This window comes from Nicotiana tomentosiformis, chromosome 7 (assembly GCF_000390325.3).
Source record: "Nicotiana tomentosiformis chromosome 7, ASM39032v3, whole genome shotgun sequence".
Classification (NCBI taxonomy): Eukaryota; Viridiplantae; Streptophyta; class Magnoliopsida; order Solanales; family Solanaceae; genus Nicotiana; species Nicotiana tomentosiformis.
The window spans coordinates 118,101,558-118,124,530 of record NC_090818.1 but is presented as its reverse complement, the minus strand read 5'-3'; the positions used below and the strand labels follow the sequence as shown (position 1 = coordinate 118,124,530).

At 38.6% G+C, this 22,973-nt stretch overlaps 1 long non-coding RNA gene across 1 annotated transcript; it reads left to right on the top strand.

The window, feature by feature from the left end:
* Nucleotides 1–16,637: 16,637 nt before the first annotated feature.
* LOC104092650 (uncharacterized) lies at nucleotides 16,638–19,752 on the top strand. The gene is made up of 4 exons (XR_685481.4): nucleotides 16,638–16,771; nucleotides 16,861–16,908; nucleotides 19,348–19,419; nucleotides 19,528–19,752. It is a non-coding gene; the product is annotated as an uncharacterized lncRNA (long non-coding RNA).
* Nucleotides 19,753–22,973: the final 3,221 nt, after the last annotated feature.

Here is a 22,973-nt window from a genome sequence, read left to right as displayed (position 1 = left end):
ACAAGAAAATAAAGTTTGTAAATTAATTAAATCTCTTTATGGCCTTAAACAAGCTCCTAAGTAGTGATATGAGAAATTTGAACAAGTCTTACCGAGAGACAATTTTTCTTCAGTGAAGGTGGATAAATGTGTTTATACTAAAGTGGTAGACAATGATTATGTGATAATATGTCTATATGTTGATGACATGTTTATATTTGGTACAAGCTTAAATATTGTGCAAAGTACTAAATTATTTTTGTCTGCTAATTTTGATATGAAATATCTGGGTGAAGTAAATACAATATTGGGAGTTAAAATTATATGGAATGAAGATGGAATAATGTTGTCACAAGAACATTATGCTGAGAGACTTCTTAAGAAGTTTGAATATTTTAATGTCACATCTGTGAGCGCTCCTTTTGATGCTAACTCTCAGTTGAAAAAGAATAATGGTGACCCAGTTATTCAGTCTAAATATGCGCAAATTATTGGGAGTCTGATACATTTAATGAATTTTACAAGGCCTGATATAGCTTATGTTGTGTGTAAACTGAGTAGATATACTCATAATCCCAACATAGAGCATTGATCTGCATTAGATAGACTAATGAAATATTTGAGAGGAACCATGAATTATGGTATCCTATATAGTGGATTTTATTCTACTTTAGAAGGATACAATGATGCAAACTGGATCTCTGATTCAGATGAGATAAAATTCACTAGTGGTTATGTATTCACCCTTGGTGGTGGTGCAATATCATGGAAATCAACTAAACAGACGATCATTGCTAGATCGATTATGGAATCAGAATTTGTAGCTCTGGAATTAGCTGGTTCTGAGGCTGAGTGGCTAAGAAACTTCTTAGCTAATATCCCTTTAATAAAGGACGTATTGTCTCCTGTGTCTATGTTTGTGATTGTCAAGCGGTAATAGTTATTGCAAAGAATTAATCTTATAATTGTAAAAGTAGACACATGAAATTGAGACATGATGTCATTAAACAACTGTTTAGAGATGCAATAATTTTCATTGACTATGTGAAGTGAGAGATAAATTTGGCCGATCCTCTGACTAAACCTGTGGGAAGAAAATTAATTCTTCAAACCTCAAAAGAGATGGGGTTAAGGCCGACATGCTGTCAATAGAGATGGTAACCCAATCTATGTGATTGGAGATCCCATGAAGTAGGTTCATATAGGTAATAACAAATCGATATTGGCACTGAAGCACTAAAAGAAAGTGCTTGACTGCTACCAATTGAGAGGTTGAGTTATAACTCTTAATGAAATTCATAGTCCGTATAAATGGTGTATTTAAAAGCCGTATACACTTGATGAATTCGCCTATATGAGAGTGAATTGGGCCGCTCCTATGAGATTTTTGGCATAGTCTCTAGAGCTCTCATGAATAACCAGGCACGCTCATGGCCTATTGGGCGCAAAACCGTATTGAACAACAAAATTACCGGGGGTCAAAATGTGATTGATAAAATCTCTGACTTACAATAAGAATTATTGGTTCATACAAATACTATACTTCACCAGTAATTCTGTGAGTTAAATTTTATTGGTCTAAGTTTGGTTCATAGTCCAGAAGACACCAAACCTATTACATTTGGACCATCCAAATCCAACAAGGTGTTAATTCTTTCATTCCTTTATCTTTTTCCTATAAGTTTTTGAAAATATGTGGGAATTATGGCGGTATTTTCAAAAATTAAACTGCCATGTGTCTTTTTATTTTACAAGTGTCCTACCTATTTCCAAGTGGCTATGAATATCTACCATGTGGCCTTTTGTATGTAGATATGAAGCCAAATGGCTAAGCAAAAAATAAGTGGCAATCATCTTTCATGCAATTAAACACTTGGCAATTTAAGAAGATTCTAGTATCTCTATAAATAGCCTTCTTGTTCATCCGTAAGAGATATCAACAAAAATTGGTCTTCGTTACACTTTTCTTAGCTAATCATTGCTTTCTTCTTTGGCTAATCATTACTATAATTATTATTCCCACTATTGGCCAAATCATTATCTGTTGAAATTATTTCTTCCCTCCGGTTTATTCCAAAACTTATTGGTATTATTTAATTTTGTTGATTCTTGTATCCTCTAAATAAATAGAGATGGGTTTGTTTAATCCTAGGGAAACATTTCACATTGCTGAAATAGTTTCTTAGGATAGTGCCCATCACGACTCAAGCCAATTTTTGTATCTGCTTAAAAATAATATTATTGTAGTATTATTATCGTTATTTTTCAGTGTCATTTCCCTACAGTAACAAAAATAAAATAACAATGCAATAAGAAAATCGACACAAGGGAAACTCAGGTAGTAATAGAGATCGAAGCCTAAGATTAAACACAGAATACAAACCATATATTTTGTTTGTGAATATCATCTTGAATTAACCATAGATTACAAAAAGGAAGAATTAAGACAAGTATATGTTGATTTCCTGAATGGCGTTAAGTGCATCAGCAAAGAAGATACTACGAGAAATGCTAACAACAACAATAACAACTATGCCTTAGTCCCAAACTAAATTGAACTTAAAGAGAATAAGAAATCAAAGTGTAATGACTCAACCAGTCATTTTTATTTTTAGAACCCCATTTTCTAAAATAAAACTCTCCGAATGTGCTTTTATTGATTTATGACTTGCGGGGATGGTTGGTTCGGGATTTAAAAGTGTTTGGGTTGAAATCAGAACACTTGGTTCCTTAAGTTAGCCTTAAAAGTCCAAGTTTGAATTCGATCAACATTTTGAGAAAACGATATCGGATTTGACGGTTCCAATAGGTTCGTATGATGATTTCAGACTTGGGTGTATGTTTGAATCGGGTTTTGGATAACCCGAGAGCGTTTTGGCGCTTAATAGTAAAAATCAACTATTTGAAGGTTAAAAGTTCTTTAAATTTGGTTTGGAGTAGGTTTTTGAGTAATTGAAGTCCGTTTGGAATTCTGAATTTGGGAATAATTTCGTATAGTAATTTAAGATTTGCTGCACTTACTGGGTACATGTTGTTTACGTACTCATGCTACATTTGCTACATTTTTTGTGCAGGATCTGAGACAAATACTAGTGGAGGACCTATCATCGCACATCTTCGTTATCCAGGGGCATAGTGGTGAGATGCCTTGCCATCCTACAGCTACCAGTGCCTCTTCTTGTATTATTTTTATTCTGTCTATTTTCATTTCAGGCAGTATTTAGAGTTTTGTATAATCTACTAGATGGTCATACACTTGTGACACCAGGTCTTGGCACACACATTAGTAGAATTCGGTGTCTTATTATTTTTCTTGGATTTAAATTTAATTTATATACGTTTAATTTATTAGTTGGCTTGCCTATAGGTGAAATTGGGTCATAACAACATGGTATCAGAGCACTAGGTTCACGTAGGTCTCACAAGTTGTGAGCAGGCCTAATAGAGTCTTGCGGATTGGTACGGAGGCGTCTGTACTTATCTTCGAGAGGCTATAGGGTGTTAGGAAACTACCTTTCTTTATATTCCACCGTAAAATTGATGTAGTACTAAATATCCTTCTCTTATTCTCTCACAGATGGTGAGAACACGCTCTAATAAGGTTCCAGACCAGGGAGGAGCTACTCCCCCAGTTGCTAGAGGCCGAGGGAGGACTCCAGCCCGTGGTAGAGGGCGAGGACGTCACAGGACTATTCCAGTTATTCCACAAGTGGGTCAAGCAGAGGATCCCATTATTAAGGAGCAGGGTGAAGTACCTGTGGTAGAGCCAGCTCCGGTGGATTTCACATCTGCACCGGGATTTCAGGACGTTATGGGTCGTATGCTGCGATTCATGGACACTATGACTCAGGCCGGTTTATTTTCGGTAGACCCAGCCACATCTCAGGCGGGCGGGTAAGCACAAACCCCTACCACACAGGCTCATGGACAAGCAGCTGCTGTATATCAGACCCAGGGTGCACTACTCGTGGGTGGAGCCCAGCCAGTGACAGCAGCTATACCTGAGCCCAGGCTAGCTGCAGCCGCTGATTCGCAGAAACTATTGAACAGATGGACTAGAATACATCCTCCTGTCTTTGGGGATGAGCTACACGAGGATCCCTAGGATTTCATTGATCGGTGTAAGGATATACTGTACAACATGAGGATATTGGAGTCTCATGGGGTAGACTTTGCTACTTTTCAGCTAGAGGGCAGAGCCCGTAGATGGTGGCAGTCTTATGTTCTTGGCAGACCGATAGATTTTCCTCTCATGACTTGGGACAGATTCACCTGTATCTTCCTGGACATGTATATTCCACCCTCCCAAAGGGAATAATTAGGGTTTCAGTTTGAGCAACTCCAGGAGGGTCAGATGTCAGTGACCGATTACGAGGCGATGTTCTCTGAATTATCTCGCCATGCACTTATTATACTCCCTAATGAGGCGGAGAGAGTACGGAGGTTTGTAGCTGGTTTACATACTGGCATTCAGGCCACTATGGCTCGAGAGGTTGAGATGGGTACTTCTTATGAGCTAGTCGTGGAGATAGCCCAGAGGATTGAGGGTGTACGTCAGCGTAGCCGAGAGCAGGTTACTAGAGATAAGCAGGTTAGGTATACTGGAGAGTTCAGAGGTGCTCCGTCTGGGAGCAGAGGTCAGTTCGTGAGAGGGCAGTCCAGCAGGCCTTCATATCCAGCACCACCGCCTCCTCGAGGTGCTCCAATACGACCTTATTTCAGTGCTATACTAGAGAGTTCTTATCGTCCACCAGCTATTCAGAGTTCTTCCAGTGGGTATTTAGGTCCCACGGCCAGACTTCTAGTCAGCGGCTTATTGCACCGCAAAGTTGTTATGAGTGCAGGGATCCCAGTCACATACAGAGATTCTACCCCAGGTTGCGGGGTAGACCAGTGCATCATGATCAGCAGCCTATGCTTACCGGACCAGTTGATCCACCAGTAGTCCGACACCAAGAGGTGGAGGACAGGTGGGTAGAGGTCGTCCTAGAGGTGGAGGTCAGCCAGGTGGATGCCAGCCAGTTTGCGCTCCAGCTCAATTCTATGCTTTTTCGGCCATACCAGATGCAGAGGCCTCAGATGCCGTGATTGCAGGTATTATTTCTGTTTGCAGTAAAGATGCCTCAGTATTATGTGATCCGGGATCTACGTATTCATATGCGTCATCTCTATTCGCTCCATTCCTGGGTGTTTCTCGTGAGTCCTTGAGTACTCCTGTTTATGTGTCCACTCCTGTGGGCAATTCTGTTATTGTGAACCGGATCTACCGGTCTTGTATTATTACATTTTGTGGTTATGAAACTAGAGCGGATCTCTTATTGCTCGAGATGACCAATTTTGAAACTATTCTGGGTATGGACTGGTTATCTCCATATCATGCTATTCTAGATTTTCATGCCAAAACTGTTACCTTAGCTATTCCAGCATTGCCTAAGCTGGAGTGGAAGGGTTCGTCTGTTAGTTCATTTAATCGGGTTATTTCTTTTATAAAGGCTCAACATATGGTTGAGAAGGGTTGTTCGGCTTATCTAGCTTATGTTCGGGATAATACCGCAGAGACTCCGGATATTGATTCAGTGCCTGTAGTCTGGGAGTTCTCTGATGTATTTCCTTCAGATCTTCTAGGTATGCCACCTAATTGTGATATTGATTTTTGTATTGACTTGGCTCCAGATACCCAGCCTATATCTATTCCACTGTATCACATGGCCCCGAAAGAATTGAAAGAATTGAAAGAACAACTTGAAGAGTTACTAGCCAAAAGGTTCGTCAGACCAAGTGTATCGCCTTGGGGTGCACCGGTATTATTTGTAAAGAAGAAGGATGGCACAATGCGAATGTGTATTGATTATCGCCAATTGAACAAAGTCACTATTAAGAACAAGTATCTGTTGCCGTGTATTGATGATCTATTTGACCAGTTGCAGGGTGCTAGGGTATTCTCTAAGATCGACTTGAGGTTAGGGTACCATCAGTTGAAGATTCTGGATTCAGATGTTCCGAAGACTGCTTTCCGGACTAGATATGATCATTATGAGTTTCTGGTGATGTCTTTCGGTTTAACTAACGCCTCGGCAGCGTTTATGGATCTCATGAACAGGATATTCAGGCCATATATTGATTCGTTTGTCATTGTCTTCATTGATGACATTTTGATCTACTCGCGCAGTAAGGAGGAGCATGAGCAACATATGAGAGTGGTGCTTCAGATATTGCGGGAACAAAAGCTATATGCTAAGTTCTCTAAGTGTGAGTTTTGGCTAAAGTCTATAGCATTTTTGGGGCATATTGTATCGGGCGAGGGCATTAAAATTAATCCCAAAAAGATTGAGCAGTTCAGAATTGGCATCGTCCCACTCCGGCGATTGAGATCAGGAGTTTTCTGGGTTTAGCAGGTTATTATCGTCGATTCGTGGAAGATTTTTTATCTATTGCAGCACCTTTGACCAAATTAACCCAGAAGGGTGCTCCGTTCCGATGGTGCGATGATTGTGAGGCGAGCTTTCAGAAGCTCAAGACAGCATTGACTACAACACCAGTATTAGTATTGCCTTCCGGTTCGGGGATGTACAGAGTATATTGTGACGCTTCACGCGTTGGTTTGAGTTGTGTATTAATGCAGGAAGGGCGAGTTATTGCATATGCTTTACGTCAGTTGAAGTCCCACGAGAAGAATTATCCGGTACATAATTTGGAGTTAGCTGCGATTGTTCACGCTCTTAAGATTTGGAGGCATTATCTTTATAGGGTGTCTTGTAAAGTTTACACTGATCATCGCAGTTTGTAGCATTTGTTCAAGCAGAGGGACCTAAATTTGAGACAGCGCAGATGGCTTGAGTTACTAAAAGATTATGATATTACTATCCTGTATCATCCGGGCAAAGTAAATGTGGTTGCAGATGCCTTGAGTAGTAAGGCGGAGAGTATGGATAGTTTGGCTTTCATTTCAGCTGAGGAGAGGCCATTAGCTTTGGATATTCCGTCCTTGGCCAATAGTATTATATCCATATTTCTTTTTCCTGTACATAATATTCTTATTTTTTGTTATTTTTAGTAGAGTTTAAATAATTGATTCAGTATTCCCAAGTGTATTAGTGTGTTAATAAATATAAAATTCCAGCTTACTTTTGTATTAGCTGATTAGTGGTCAAAGATATACATACCATTAGATGTTTGATTTAACTTTCATATATTCAAGTTGAAGAATGAAAGGAACGAAGATATGGGGGCGTTTTGGTTTTGGTTTTGATTATGTAACCTAATGTTGATTATATGGATATCTTATTAGTAGATAATAAGTTGATAAATAACCAGTACCTATCAAATACTATCCAATAATTTGTTGAAAGTCTTTTTTTCAGTTGATTAAGCTAACATCAACAGTGAATTTATGAAACTTATGCGTAAACTCTGTCAGGCGTTGTAAATCAGGACTTCCAAGTGACATTACAATTGAAATTGGAGAAATGTCCTTTTATCTACACAAGGTACACTCTTTGTGTCACAACCCAATTTCACATATAGATCGTGATGACGTCCAACACTATAGTTAGGTAAGCCAACTAATAAATTAAACATATATCAATAAAATTTAAATCCAAGAAAAATAATAAGACACTGAATTCTACCAATGTGTATGCCAAGACCTGGTGTCATAAGTGTATGGGCATCTAGTAGATTATACAAAACTCCACATACTGCCTGAAATGAAAATAGACAGAATAAAAATATACCCCTAACTCTCATCTGATATGATGGAGTAATGGAATAGAAATAGACCAACTAATAATTTTGTGGAAGTACAATCTAGATATGATGGAAGTGCCAAGACCTCTATCTGATATGATGGAGTAAAATTAGAAATAGAAAACCAATAATTTTGTGGAAGTACAATCTAGATAGTTCAATCATGCGCAATGGAATATATATCCCCTAACTCCCATCTTAGCTTCCTGTGAATTCGACCCTGACTCTTAGTTGGATTTCTATAATTGCAAATGACCGTTTCATACTTCTTTTGAGGTGTGCATTTGGACGCGATCAGTATGATCCTACTGCGTCTGAGGCCTGTGAGGGGGAGGATGAGGGCGTAGACTGGCTTGAAGAGGGCGCCTGGTACGATACCGCTTATCCTGAGGGCGAAGGCGATGATGGTGGGGGGGATCGAGATGGCAAAGGTATCGGTGGCCAAGGTGGTGAAGGCACTGAAGATCGTGATGGTGGCGATCAATAGTTTTATTTTTGCCTTGTAATTTTTTGTCTATTTTTGTCGGCGTCTTCATGGGCCTTTGTAAAATGTTTAAGTATGAAATATCAAAGTTATTCTATGCATCTTTTTCCTTTCATGTGGTTTACTTTTTGTACTTGTATGTTTTTAGTTCTATTGTTTGCCTGTTTTGCTCTTTTCCCTTATTGGTATTGTCTTTTAGATGGCCGTGGCCTTGGAGCCGATTACACATTTTTTTTTTGTGTGTTAAGAAGTGGCAGAGGCCTGATAGGTGTTTGCTCGGGTGGGGTCGAGCAGAATATTTCATTAGATTGTGGCCGAGGGCCGGTAGGTGTTTGTTCGATCGAGGTCGAACATAACCTTTCATTAAATTGCGGTTGATGATCGATAGGTGTTTGTTCGATTGGGGTCGAACATAACCTTTCATTAAACTACGGCCGAGGTCCGATAGGTGTTTGTTCGAGCGGGGTTGAACACAACCTTTCATTAGATTGCGGCCGAGGGCCGATGGGTGTTTGTTCGATTGGGGTCGAACATAACCTTTGATTAAACTACGGCCGAGGAACGATAGGTGTTTGTTCGATCAGGGTCGAACACAATCTTTCATTAGATTGCGGCCGAGGGCCGATAGGTATTTGTTCGAGTGGGGTCGAATATAACCTTTTATTAAATCGCGGTCGAGGGTCGGTATGTGTTTGTTCTAGCAGGGTCGAACATAACCTTAATACGAAAAAGGTGTCTTGATAAACGTAAAGTTTATTTTTTTGACATTGTTGCATACTTGGAGAAATTTATAGATTTTTGAGTGTTGGCTGGCGTTCCAGTCCCAGTCTATCTAGTCCCTTCATTGGTCGATCTGGAGAGTATTGAGAGGTTGAGCAATGAAATAGTAACCACGGCCCTACCTTCGCATACTTCGACTCAAAGTGTTCCCTTCGCCGCCTCGTTAAAAACCTCCTTATGAAAACCCAAATGGGACAAAACTCAATTGAGAGAAAAAGGAGTACGTCTTGGTGGACGTTTTTTCTCTCAGAAGTTGAAGTATTTGAGGTAGCTGATATTCCAATTGTTTGATAGTAGTTTTCCTTCCATTGTCTCTAGTTGGAACAAACTCTTATTTGCTTCTGCTGTGATTTTGTACGGACCATCCCAATTTGTTCCCAACTTGCCTTCCCTGGGATCTTTGCTCGCTTGAGTTTTAGCTTTCAGTACATAGTCCCCAACTTTGAGCGGTTTGAGCCTTGCTTTCTTGTTGGAATAGTGTTTTGCTTGTTGTTTTTGGGCGACCATACTTATGTAGTATAAGGCCCCGTAAAATCTTTCCTAAAAACTCGGATTCCGTGATGCCATAGTAGGCGTATAAGTTAATAATAGTAGAAATTCTTCGCGGTGAGCTTGTGAGCCGCAGTTCAGACTTTTTGGATTGAACAGTGTGCTAGGGAGTTGAAGGAAAATATTGGGCAGAAGTAGGCATTTCTGCGGCCCATTCTACAGCCGCAGAACCACTCTGCGGACCGCAGACTTGTCGCAGAGTGGGACAGTTTTTTGGGGCATTTTTGTTGTCAATTTCGCGGCCATTATACAACCGCATAACCGTTTCGCGGGCCGCACTCTTGTCGCATATCCCGCCTTGGAATTTTTCGGAGGGAGGTTTTGCGGTGCACTATGTGACCGCAGAACAGGTTTGCGGGCCGCATAGTGACTGCAGACCGGTCAGTTTATTTTCCAGTTTTGGCACCCCAATTTCGCTGTCATTTCGCGGACCGCATAACCATTATGCGGTTGCAGAACCTATTCCGGAGCTTCATTTTTGAGGTTTTTAAACCCGACCCTATTTCATTAAAACACCTACCTTGGACTATTTGATCATATTTTCTGATATTTTTAGAGTGAAAAAGAGGGTCCTAGAGGGAGAAAGTGATCTTATTGCTCTTCAATTCTCACTTAAAACCTTAAAGATTATCAAGAGAGGCACCTAGGTCTTCTTTCTAAGAGGTAAGATTCTATCACCCAAACTCTTAATTTCAAAATGTAACTAGAATGGGCTATTAGTAAGGTAATTCATAGGGATGAGAGTGCTTACCTTGCATGTATGTATCCTTGTAGTACGTGGGAAGATTGTGAGCTAAAAGTGATAGAGAATGGGTTGGTTAATGATGGATTCTTCCACAAAAAGGGCCTTAAAACATTGATGCACACCTAGTGTTTGATAATATGCTCAAATGAGCTAAAACCATGTTCATCTTCCTAATTTTGGTCTAACTTGTTATATTTTTAAAATAGATTGAAATTGCTAAGAATTCCGGGTCATTTCAGAGTTTGAGAAGCTCAATTGAGGTATGGTGGCTAAACCCCCATTCTTCTTAGAATCGAATCCCATGGTGTTCATGTAATTGGAGTAAGTCCTTGATCATTATTGAATTGGCTATTCCTAATGTGGTTGTGTTGAAGGATGTTTGTTCAATATTTATTCTAAATGCTTCATCATGTCATCTTGCCATTTGAAAATATGTTCAAAATGTGAAATATGTGTTAGGAATGTTAAGACTTCATGTCAAGATCGAAATAAAGGTTGTTATGCCAAATTGTATGAAAAGCCTCTATGCGCCTAAGATTCCCAAATTGCTCATATGTGAATCTAATGTCTTGAATGGGAAGCCTTATTGTTGTGGATAATGATAATGATGTTTGAATGTGAAAAAAGGGACTGAAACTATGAAATACGACCAAGTACCGAGAATGACTTTGTAATCGTAATCACTAGTGCTAATGAATTGAAAGTATATGAAAGAAGTACGATGTGAGATGATTGACTGAAAAAGGTAATGTCTCAAATGAGATGGCCTAGACGATCGGGCCGAGATCGGACTCCGTGTAAGAATACGGTGGTATTGTGGATGAAATTGTGAAAATGGTTGATGTCTCAAATGAGATGGCCTAGCCGATCAGGCCGTGATCGGATGCCATGCCGCTCACATGGTGGTACTGTGCTGGAAATTATAACAAAATTGTGGTAATGTCTCAAATGAGACGACCTAGCCGATCGAGTCGAGATCGGACTCCGTGTAAGAATACAGAGGTATTGTGAATTGTGAAATATCGGTACTAAAGATCACCCAACCTAATAATATGAAAATTGACTTGAAAATGTATATGATCCTTAACTTGTTGTTCTAATATTATTTGAAGCCCTTATTGAATTCTTGATTGTTCCTCTTGTATTATTATTCATTCTATTGAGTTGGTGTTTAGCTTTACATACTAGTATTATTCGACGGTACTAACATCCTTTTTGCCGTGGGCGCTGCATATTTAAATGGATGCAGGTGGTTACATAGCAGACAATGTTGATCACAGATAGTGCTGCATCCTCTTCTCAGCGGACTTGGTGAGCCCCATTTCATTCCGGGGTCATGTATTGTACCTTTTGTTTATATTGTGGTCACTTTTTTAGGTATAGTCGGGGCCTTCTTGCTGACACCATGTTTACTCTCTTTTGTATCTTTAGAGGCTCCGTAGATACTATGTGGGTTGTATATGGGTATTGGGAATGTTAAACAAGTATATATTATATTTTATCACTTGTTCCACTCAGACTATAAGAATCCGTGTATTTTGAGACTTAAAGGCAAAATAGCTAAGAAAATGGGTTAATGTTGTATGTATGAACTTCCTTCTGTCTAATTAATGAAATGTCTTTTCTTGATAATGGGTGAGTTGGGTAGAAAGTATCTAACAGGCTTGCTCGACCGGATTCACTCGGTTGAGCGTCGGTCGCGCCTCCCGAGGATGGGGCGTGACATGTAGGCCATATCTCTTCGTCGAGTTCCCGCCTTCTGCTTTCGTTGTTACACGTGCCGCTCTCATGGGAGTGCCTTAGGCTGAGTTCTTCGACCTCGACTAATATTACTGCCTTAGTCCCGTAGACCAAAGAGTAGGGTGTCTCTCTTGTGCTCGTTTTCGGAGTTGTTCGGTAGGCCCATATTACTTCTAGTAGTATTTTCGGCCACAGTCCCTTGGCATCTTCGAGCTTTTTCTTCATGATGTTCAGTATTAACTTGTTGGAGGACTCTGCTTACCCATTACTCGCGCGGTGATATGGGGTCGAGAGTATCCTCTTGATATGCCATTTCTCGAAGAATTCGGCGGTTTTTTTCCCTATGAACTGAGGTCCATTATCACAACTGATTTCTTTGGGAAGGCCGAACCAACAGATAATGTTTCTCCATATAAAGGTGATTACCTATGTTCCCGTATTTGGGAAAATTCTCCTGCTTCCACCCACTTAGAGAAATAGTCTGTTAAAACCAAAAGGAATCGTACATTACCTCGCCCTGCTGGGAGGGGGCCCATAATGTCCATTCCCCATTTGATGAACGACCAAGGGGAGGTGACCGAGTAGAGGTGCTTGCCCGCTTGGTGAATCATTGGGGCGTACTTTTAGCATTGCTCGTATTTTCTCATGAAATCTGCGGTATCTTTTTCATGGTGGGCCAGTAGTATCCTGCCCGTATGAGGCATCTGCCTAATGTTCGATTGCCGAAGTGAGCTCCGCAATGGCCTTCATGGACTTTTCCGAGGACGCTCTAGGTTTGGTTCGTTTCCAAGCACTTTTCCAAAGGGCCGCCGTAAGTCCTCTTGTAGATGTCGTTATGGAGGAGGTTGTATTTGGCCGCTTACATTCTTAGTTTTTGGCCTCTTTTTTGTCGTCTGGGAGTGTGTCATTTTGCAAATATGCGATAATACGATTATACCAGTCCCAAGTTAAGTTTATGATTCTTACCTCGATTTGGTCTAGTGATGAGTTGAGGAGGTGGACTACGTTTTTATCTTCGGTCATGTTTTTGGTCGCTGCGGCTAGTTTGGTGAGGCCATCTGCCTTGGCATTCTGTGGTCGTGGGATTTGATTGGGAGGACATTCGTCTAACTCAGGCAGTAGTTTTCAGATTTCGGTCTGGTGTTTTTGCAATCTTTGTCCCTTGATTTGGACAGTCCCTGTGACTTGGTTGACTACAAGCTAGGAGTCACATCACAATTTAACCTTTTCACTCCATATTTGAGTGCTAGCCTTAAACCTGCAATTACGACCTCATACTCGGCCTCATTGTTAGTCATATTCGGGCACCTTATGGACTAGCGAATCACTTCGCATGTTGGGACCTCGAGTACGAGTCCCAGTCCGAACCCTGACGCGTTGGATGCATCATCGGTGTATAGGACCCAGAGGTCTTGTGTTTGGAGGGAATTTTGGATGGCTTCCCTTTCGACTTCAGGCATTATTTTTGCGCTGAAGTCAGCGATGAAGTCGACGAGCACTTATGACTTTATCGCCGTTCGCGGCTGGTATATGATGTCATGCTCACTTAGCTCGATGGCCCATTTGGCCAGCCTTCCCGATAACTCGGGTTTATGCAAAATGATCCTCAGGGGGAAGGTTGTGACAACTGAGATGGGGTGACATTGGAAATATGGTCTAAGCTTCCGTGAAGCTACGTCCAAGGCTAGAGCCAAGTTTTCGAGGTGTGGGTATCTCGTCTCGACGTCGACGAGCATTTTGCTAATGTAATAAATGGGAGATTGCGTACCTTTATTTTCATGGATCAAGACTGTGCTTACTACTACTTCGGATACGGCTAGATAGACGAGGAGCGCCTCTCAAGGTTTGAGTTTCGAAAGCAAGGGCGGTGATGATAGGTATACCTTTAGTTCTCGTAGATCCTGGATGTACTCGGTAGTCCATTCAAGGCCATTATCTTTCTTGAGTACGCCAAATAATTTATGGCACTTATCCGACGGCCGCGAGATAAACCTTGATAAGGCGGCGATGCGACTAGTCAACCTCTAGACTTATTTTTTGGTGGTCAAGAGTTTTGGTTTCCTTTCGATAGCTTTGATTTGGTTGGGGTTGACCTGGATCCCTCGCTGTGACACCAAGAAAGCCAAGAATTTTCCCTAGCCTATGCCAAACGTGTATTTCTCCGGGTTCATCTTCATTTGGTATCCTCTGAGTATGTCGAAAGTTTCCTTCAAATGATCGATGTGATCCTCTGCCCTTTTGGATTTGACCAGCATATCGTCTAAGTATACCTCCATGGTTTTGCCAAGCTGGTCTTTGAACATCCTCGTTACCAATCTTTGATACGTAGCCCCGCATTATTTGGCCCACATGACATGACCTTATAGTAATACGTTCCTTGATGGGTGATGAACATGGTCTTTTCCTGATCTTCCTCTTCCATCAGGATCTGGTTATAACCCGAGTAAGCGCCCAAGAAACTTAATAATTCATGACCGGTCATCGCGTCGATGAGTTGGTCGATATGAGGTAACAGGAATGAATCCTTCGGACATGCTTTGTTCAGATCTATGAAGTCCATGCACATCCGTCATTTCCCATTTTTCTTTTTGACCATTACTATGTTGGTGATCCACTTGGGGTACTTAGACTCCCTGATGAAGCCATTCTCTAACAATTTTTCCACCTCCTCGCACACTGTGTCGTTAATTACGGAGTTGAATTTATGCCTGGCATGTCTCACTGGGGGTGGAGTGGATCGACATTTAATTTGTGTGTGGCGATTTCCTTTGGGATGCTCGGCATATTTGCATGGCTGAAAGCAACCAAATCTGCGTTAGCTGTTAAGAATTGACTGAATTTACCTGGTTCCTGAAGTTTGCAACTGATATAGGCCTTCTTGCTATGGTCGTTAGGGTCCAATTGAATGGGGTCGAGGTCTTCTATTGTCGATCATGCAGCTTCGATCATGTCGGGGTCTTTGATATCGTCCCCGTTCTCGTCGTGCTCCGACCTCGACCCTGCTGATTAATATGCCTCTTTTTCTTTGTCCTTTCTTTGTTGGGTGGCCGTGCTGTCTAAGGTAATGCGGTATCATACCCGGGATGTGCGCTGTTCTCCGCGTATACTGAATATTCTCCATGGAGTTAGGAATTTAATTACTTGGTATAAGCTGGAAGGGACAACTCTTATGGGATATATCTATGGTCGATCCACTATGGCATTGTATGCGGTGGCCTGGTCCATGATGTGGAATGTTGTCTCTAGAGTTACACCGCCGGTCAAGACGAGGAGTGTAATTTCCCCCGATGTTCGCTCAACTGCATTGTTAAAACCGGTTAGTGTGATGCAACGCGACACTATCTTATCCTCGAGCCTCATTTGGGTAAGGAATCAGGGATAGATAATGCGCGCACCGCTTCCATAGTCCACCATGATGCGCTTGACATAAGTATCTAAAATGCGTAAAGTAATAACAAGGGCATTATTATGAGGGAAAGTCAAACTGTCTGCATCTGACTCATCGAAGATGATACTCTCATCGAGTCCGTCATACTGTTCACAGGTGATCGACCGCTTGAGTTTGTGAGTGGTGGTGAACTTCACGTCGTTGACAAAGGTATCGTCACCGCCGCTGATGATCATGTTGATGGTACGAGCTGGTGATGGCAGTTTTGGAGGGCCATGATGTTCATGCCCTCTGGCGAAGTTGGTCCTCTCTTTATCGCTTAACTATTCTTTGAGATGCCCTTGCCGTAACATGTTTACAACTTTCTGTCTGAGGGCGATGCAATCTTTGGTTTAGTACCCACGTTACTAGTGGAACTCACAGAGGGTGTCATGGTTGAACCGGACGAGGAAGTCCCTTAGTCCCCCACCCAAGGATTGCCTGATAGCAAATATGTCGTTTACTCTTGTCTTGGCCTTCTTGGCTCCGGCGTGGGCGGCTACGAACTTATCAACCATTTCTTCAAAAGTTTCTATGGAGCGGGTTGGTAGCTGCGAATACCATGTTAATGCCCTTCCTGTGAGGGTTTTACCAAATATCTTCAGCAGAATGGAAGACACTTGTTCCTTGGCGAGGTCGTTGCCTTTCACAGCGGTGACGTAGTGAATTACAGCGGTGACGTAGTGAATTACATGATCTTTAGGATCGGTCATTTTGTCGTATATCCTGAGGTAGGGTGGCATTTTGAGGGTCTTTGGTATGGCATGCGGGGCTGCATCATCACTGTACGACTACTCTATAAACCTGCCGGCGTCCCATTTTGGTGGCAACTTAGGAGCGCTTGATATCTTATCAACCCGTCCTTGGTATTCTTTCATCTGGTCTCGAAATGCCTTATTTGCATTCTCCATTTCTTCCATTCTTTTTAGAATGGCAGCGAGGGCGTTATCACGTGCACTATCAGTAACCACTACAAGAAAAAGATGTTTTAGGGACCAACATTTAGGGACGATGTATGAATCTGGTCCCTATAAGTAACTAGTAAGGACGAGAATATACACCGGTCCTTAAATCTCTATTTTTTTGTTAAAATATTAAATAGAAATAAAATTTGTTCTAATGTATGGTCCTTAAAATAAAAATTTACCGGAGAAAGTGACGCCATACCAATATTGGAATAAAACATAATAAAATTTACTTAAAAAACTCTAACTTTTATCAAACCTAAATCTACCGTCAAGTCTCATCTCCCTCACTCCTCATAGAAGTAAAAGCCCTAAATCCCCTAAATTTCCATATTTCTCTCAAAGGCATTTTCTTGGTATGTTAAGAAAATTTTTTCTTGGTATGTTAAGAAACATTTTTCTTTTGTCTCTCTTACGATGGGTTTGCTAAACTCATTTTTTGCAGGTTTGGGGGGAATATCAAGCTGAAAATCTGCTACTCATCTCACCACAAGTAAGCACACTTTCTTTCTCTATATATCTTCTGAGTTAACCTTTGTTTATTATTTCTCAACAACCCATTTTTGCAGGTTTGTGAAATCTTAATTTTTTAATTTTTTTTGTTGGTAGAAATTGGTTGCTGCGCAACAAATATTTTTACAATCAATTTCTTTTCTAGATTATATTTGATTGGGTGTCCCTTTGTGAATTGTTTGTAAAAGCCTATGCTTTGTTTGGTTTTTTTCCCTTCAAATTTGTTCTTCCTCTGCTATATTCTCTGTTCTTATATTTGAAACTTACGCTTAGAAGAATTTTTGGTTTTATTCAAGTTGGAGTAAGGATTTGTCTGCAATTGTTTATTTTCCATAAAAAAATTATCTTTACTTCATTTTGTTTAGATTGTTTGTGAGTGTATTTCTATGTTTCAGTCCCTTTAATAGGAATTTAGTATTAGATTTTAGAGAATCTTTTCTCTTTAGCAGTAAATATTTGAATACAGTACCCGATGCCTAGTGTTGTGCTTCTCTTTTAATTGGAATGATGTGTTCTATCTTGTTGTAAAACTATCCTAGATGAAAAGTTTTATTGCTGTTGCAAATATGAATGACATTGCTGCTACTAGTAAAATCTCTCTTGCAACTAATGTGTTACTTGGCTTAAAAGTTGTGTTTTAGCTGCAACTAATAGTGAGACTGCTGCAACTAGTCTCAACTAGTAAATATCACTATTACAACCTCTAAGACTTCTCTCAATGTGCGAACATCTAATAATTAGACCACGGCAACTAGTAAGATCATCTTAATATAATTTACAGTTGTTGGTTTACATTTGTGTTTTAGCTTTTCACTGTAAGTGCTATATAAAATTTTTGGTCTTTATTGGATTGAAGAGGTACAAATTGCTTAATGTGTTAGTAAGTTTCAAAACTTGTTTAATGTAATATTTAGCCAGTTTTTTTCGACTTCTCTAACTTTTAGTCAGCTAGTCTAGTATGCATTGGTTTACTTTTAGAATTCTTGGCAATTACTTTTTATTGTATTCAACTTCTGGAGTATTTGTGGCTCATTTATAACCCAACAAAGTGAGAATTAGAAACTTTATTTTCTATCAATTTCTGGAGTATCCGTGCTTCTCTTTTAAGTAGAACGGTGTGTTCTATCTTGTTGTAAAACAGTCCTAGATGAAATGTTATATTGCTGAAAGTAGTAAAATCCCTCTAGTCTTTTAGCTTTTCACTATAAGTGCTATATTGAATTTTTGGTCTTTTTTGGATTGAAGAGGTATAAATTGCTTAATGTGTTAGTAAGTTTCATGCTACTATAACAGCTAAAGAAGAGCTTTTTAAAGCTGAAAAATCTCCCAGTAGTATTCCATTTAACTTGTTGATCAATGAGCTGAATCAACAAGGAATACCATTGACAGCAAAATGCAGCTCAAACCCCACCCATGATGCTTCTTAAATCCTGCACCAATTGTCTTTTCTTAATTTCAATTTCCCCCATGCTCACCCAGCGTGTGTTACCAAAGAGTTCCACCCAATCGACGTGGAATGAAATAGGTCAATTCCACTATATGCAAATAATATGGAGGGAGACAATCTGCCTCACTAGAAGATGAGTTCAATGCATATATTTAAGAATGCTTGTTTTACTATATTTGCTGGTGTAAATTTCTTTTTCTAATTGATGTACCTTTGTGAAGTCAATGGAGTTCATGGACTATTTACATGTAAAAAATATTTGTGGAGTCGCTAGAATTCATCAACTTATTTGTATGGTGTTGCATTTAAAAGTGGGTTGGTACTGTATGGTGTTACTTGCTACTTGTATGGTGTTGTATTGATTTTGTTTTTGCTGTGAGCTTTTTCATGAATGTCTGAGTGGCGACAATTTATTGAGAGGATTGATATAATCGACCTCAATTTGTTTGGAATTAAGGCTTAGTCTATTATTGATGGCGAGCTCTGCACTAAAGAGCTTTCTCGTGTATTTACTATGTAGTATATGACAATTGCTGCAATTAGTGGTTTCATCTGCTGGTACTTCAAGAAAATAAAATATGCTATAGCTTCCTCCACATTGCAATGGTCTTATTTTTTCATGTTTAGCGATACAAGAAACTTCCACAATTGCTGTGATAAGAGCTTTTGATAAGTTACCCACAAGTGCATCATTTCTGCATGAATACCTACCAAGTTAGATGCATAAAAGCTATCAAACTTCAGTAAAAATAAAATTCCTTATAGCTTTACTGCTTTGATGTTTCAGATGTGCCTTGTGGATATACACTATTGTTTAGATTTTCATTAAGTACATATAAACTATTGTTTAGATGTTCAACTTGAAACAAAATTTGTTGTTCTTGGTTGAGGATTATCCTTCTAGGTTTTCATAAATGACACAACAGTTATATAACATAGTTTTTTTAATTCATTTTTTTTATATTCATGCAGCCTCGTTTACATTGCTATTTTATTTTTGAAGTGTATATATACTACACTTGGTGAATTTGGACACTTTTCAAGGTGAGAGGTCAAATTATTATTAGAGTAAAATTGAAAAAATTATTTAATATAATTTTCTAGTGATATTTACAATTTCTTATTAAAAGGATTTTTTGAATATTTTTACAGGTTTTGGAGGCTAAAGTTTACAAATATAGATGCGGGTTTTGAAGACATACAATCAGTAGACTTTTGCTTTGCTAGGAACGTTGGACAAAATATCATATTAAGTTTAGGGATATTAGCTAAAACTTTTGCTGAAGGGTAGTCCAAAAAATATTTCACCATGGTTGTACAGTGCCACTAATTTTGTCAGTAATTATTATATATGAAACCATATCTATCATTATATTATCTTTTTGTGATTAAATTTTCTATTTGTAGAATGAATATATCAGATTTGAAAATTTATGAAAAATTAGAATTTTGACCACACATGCTTGGTCCTAAATAAGATTAAGGATCAGATCTTCTTGTCCTTAGAGCGTTTTATGACCGGTAAACTCGTCGCTAAATGTTTAAAGGCACTAAATATTATATGACATTGATTTGCAGTAAACACCATATTTCTGGTCCTTAAAAGCAGATTCCAACTAGTTGTTAATACCTTTCAAGGACCAGACTATGGTCCTTAAAAGCAGATTCCAACTAGTTGTTAATACCTTTCAAGGACCAATATTAGTCTGGTCGCCAAACACATTTAGGGACCAGATGTCAAACCCATCGTTAATAACCTTTAACGGCGGAGGATCTAGCGACCGGTGACGATCAGTTTTAACCGGTCGCTATAGATATTCTAGGACCAGAAATAAGCTTTTAGGGACCATTATTCTCGTCCCTAAAAGTCATTTTTCTTGTAGTGAACATTGTAAGTTATACCTGTCGTTGGAGGGAGGGGTTGGTTGCACTACTCGTTTGTTTGTTGTATCGCGCAAGTCCCCGCGGCTTCTGCAGTCGCGCCTGGAGCGGATTTGTTGAGGATGCTTGTTAATGAGTCAGTTAGCCATGCTTCGAGGAGTTTTTTCACAGCTGGGGGTGTCCCTTCCTCTGTACACGTGGAGGTCCCTCTCCCATTGAGTTTTGTTATGCTGCAGTGTGGGGGCGGTGCCTGCTCTCGCCTAGGGGACGCACTAGGCGTCGTGTCCTCACTTGCCGTTTCACAGCTTTCGTTGATGACGTTTAAGAGGTTGGTTAGGAAGCCACATGTTATCCTCGTCCTTTCCACTCGGTTACCTGCCATATAGGGTTTTGCACACACAAAGAAGGGAGATCTCGAGATTTTTTGATGTTAGTGACTTGCATCAATTGTAGATCTAGAAGAAACTAAAAAATTACCTAAGAAATTCCCACAGACAACGCCAAATTGTTTGACCAAAAAATATAAAACTTGGTTCAAATAATTAAATTTGTAGAAATAAGGGCTAATCTTCGCAAACAATAATATCCCTAGACGGAGTTTTTAAAGAAACAACAAATATTACGTAGATCTGGTCGAATAGTGGCGATAACATGCAATAAATACTCTAGAAACCAGATGTAATAAAATAGCATTTAATGATAAAGAACATCATTAAATGGCATTTTAGTTTTTGATTAAACATTTAACTGAATTTTTGAAGATGAATTTCAAATTTGAAAAAGTAGTTTTTACCTCTTTTGCAAGTAAATAATATTTCTCTCTCACAAAATTGCAATATTTTTTCAACTAAAATACATGTCTAAACATAACTTTAATTTTTAAATATTTTTTTTCAATTTAACTTCAAAAAATATTTTTTTTCAATTTAACTTCAAAAAATATTTTTTTTTTTCAAATCTCTGATCTTTATGTTCAAACGCCTACTAAAGATTTCACAAAATATCACTCACCGGGTGTGTTTCATTTTCTTTTTCGAAATATTCATTTTTAGTTACTTTGAAATTGTTCAATTCATGGCAAGGTTTCTATTAAGCTATTAACATACATCTACAAGTACAACGATGAAATTAACTACAAATATATGTAATCTTAGTTTTGCATATTGATCAAAATCCAAAATCAAGTATTATGACACCTCTGATTTTCACTTTATTAAAACTTAATGATCCTTTTTATAAACGGGTCGATTAGGTCAGTTACAATCATTTGTAGCACTAAATTGTCAAATGTCTTTGAAGGGAGTTAAATGCTAGTAGTAATGCAGTTTATTTTTTTTCTCCCCGGGGGAGAGACTACAATTCAGTAAATATTATATTTGTTACTTCTAGCCGTAAAAAAATAGTTATTCACTCAACCACTTAAACTAAACAATAAATATAACTAGTGGATGCATAATTTGTATATAATCCGTGTATAATCTTTGTATACTACAGTCAGACATTTCTATAACAGTTATTACTATAAACGCCAATCTTTTTATGAAACTAATTTTCATGCTATATGATAATATATGTTTTCTATAACAGCAAAAAAATTTAAGAATAAATAAGCTTGTTTATACAGAGGTTTAATTGTTGCTAGAAAAAGTAAATAGTAAATCCGATAGAACTATTTGGATAAAGATCCCTTGCCAGCATTACTAAAAATGAATTGATTTTGGCACCTAAAGTATAGCACGTAGACTAAATCCACACCTAGCTAGTGAGAAGTAAGAGGAAAGTGAGGACAATTTCAGCAACTCAGTAACCGATTTTCTCTCTTTTATCACTTAAGACTCGGGACTTATTCAATCACAAACTTTACTTCTACTTACAACAAACTACACCAAATTCCTATTTCCTTCTTATTTCTAAATATAGTTTTTACTGTATTTGTCTTATAACCTGTTTGGTCAAGTTTCTTAAGAGGGTATTTTTTTTTTTCAAAAATATTTTTTTTCCTAACTTGAGGTGTTTGGCCAAGCTTTTTTGGGAAAAAAAAAATACTTTTGGGAAGAAGCAGAAGGAGAAGCAGAAAAAAATAGTTTCTTTCCAAAAGCAGAAGCAGAAGCAGAAGCAGAAGTAGTTTTGACTTTTCTTCTTACCAAGAATACCCTTAACAAAATATAGTGTATACCAAAATAACCATTAAACTTAATACTTAGGATATTAATGTATACATATTTTTTATTACTTTTAGGATAACTTTCTAATATATAGTGACTTTAGGGGTGAATGCTTTTATATTTGTTGAATAATTTTTAATACATTTAACTTATATTAAAGGAATTAAGTACTTTTAAATTTTATTTTCATATTTTACTTAAATAAAATAAAAAAATTTAATTATTGCCTGTAATAACAAAATTTTGAGATTATTTATTTACTTATAATATTAAATATTAAGTAAATATATTCATGTCCTTATTCGTAATTTGATACTTAAAAGCACTTTCTGAAAAGTTTGGCCAAACACAAATTATTGCTCAAAAATGCTTTTCAGAGTGATTAGCCAAACACAAACTGCTTCTGTCCAAAAGTACTTTTTTCAAAAGTACTTTTAAAAAAAGCATTACTCAAAATAAATTGATTTCTCCTTCTTAGCCAAAGATTCATGCAACCAAAATGGCACTTCTGAAGCTTGGTTCTACATCCGAAGCCTTCTGTTGTGAAGGCCA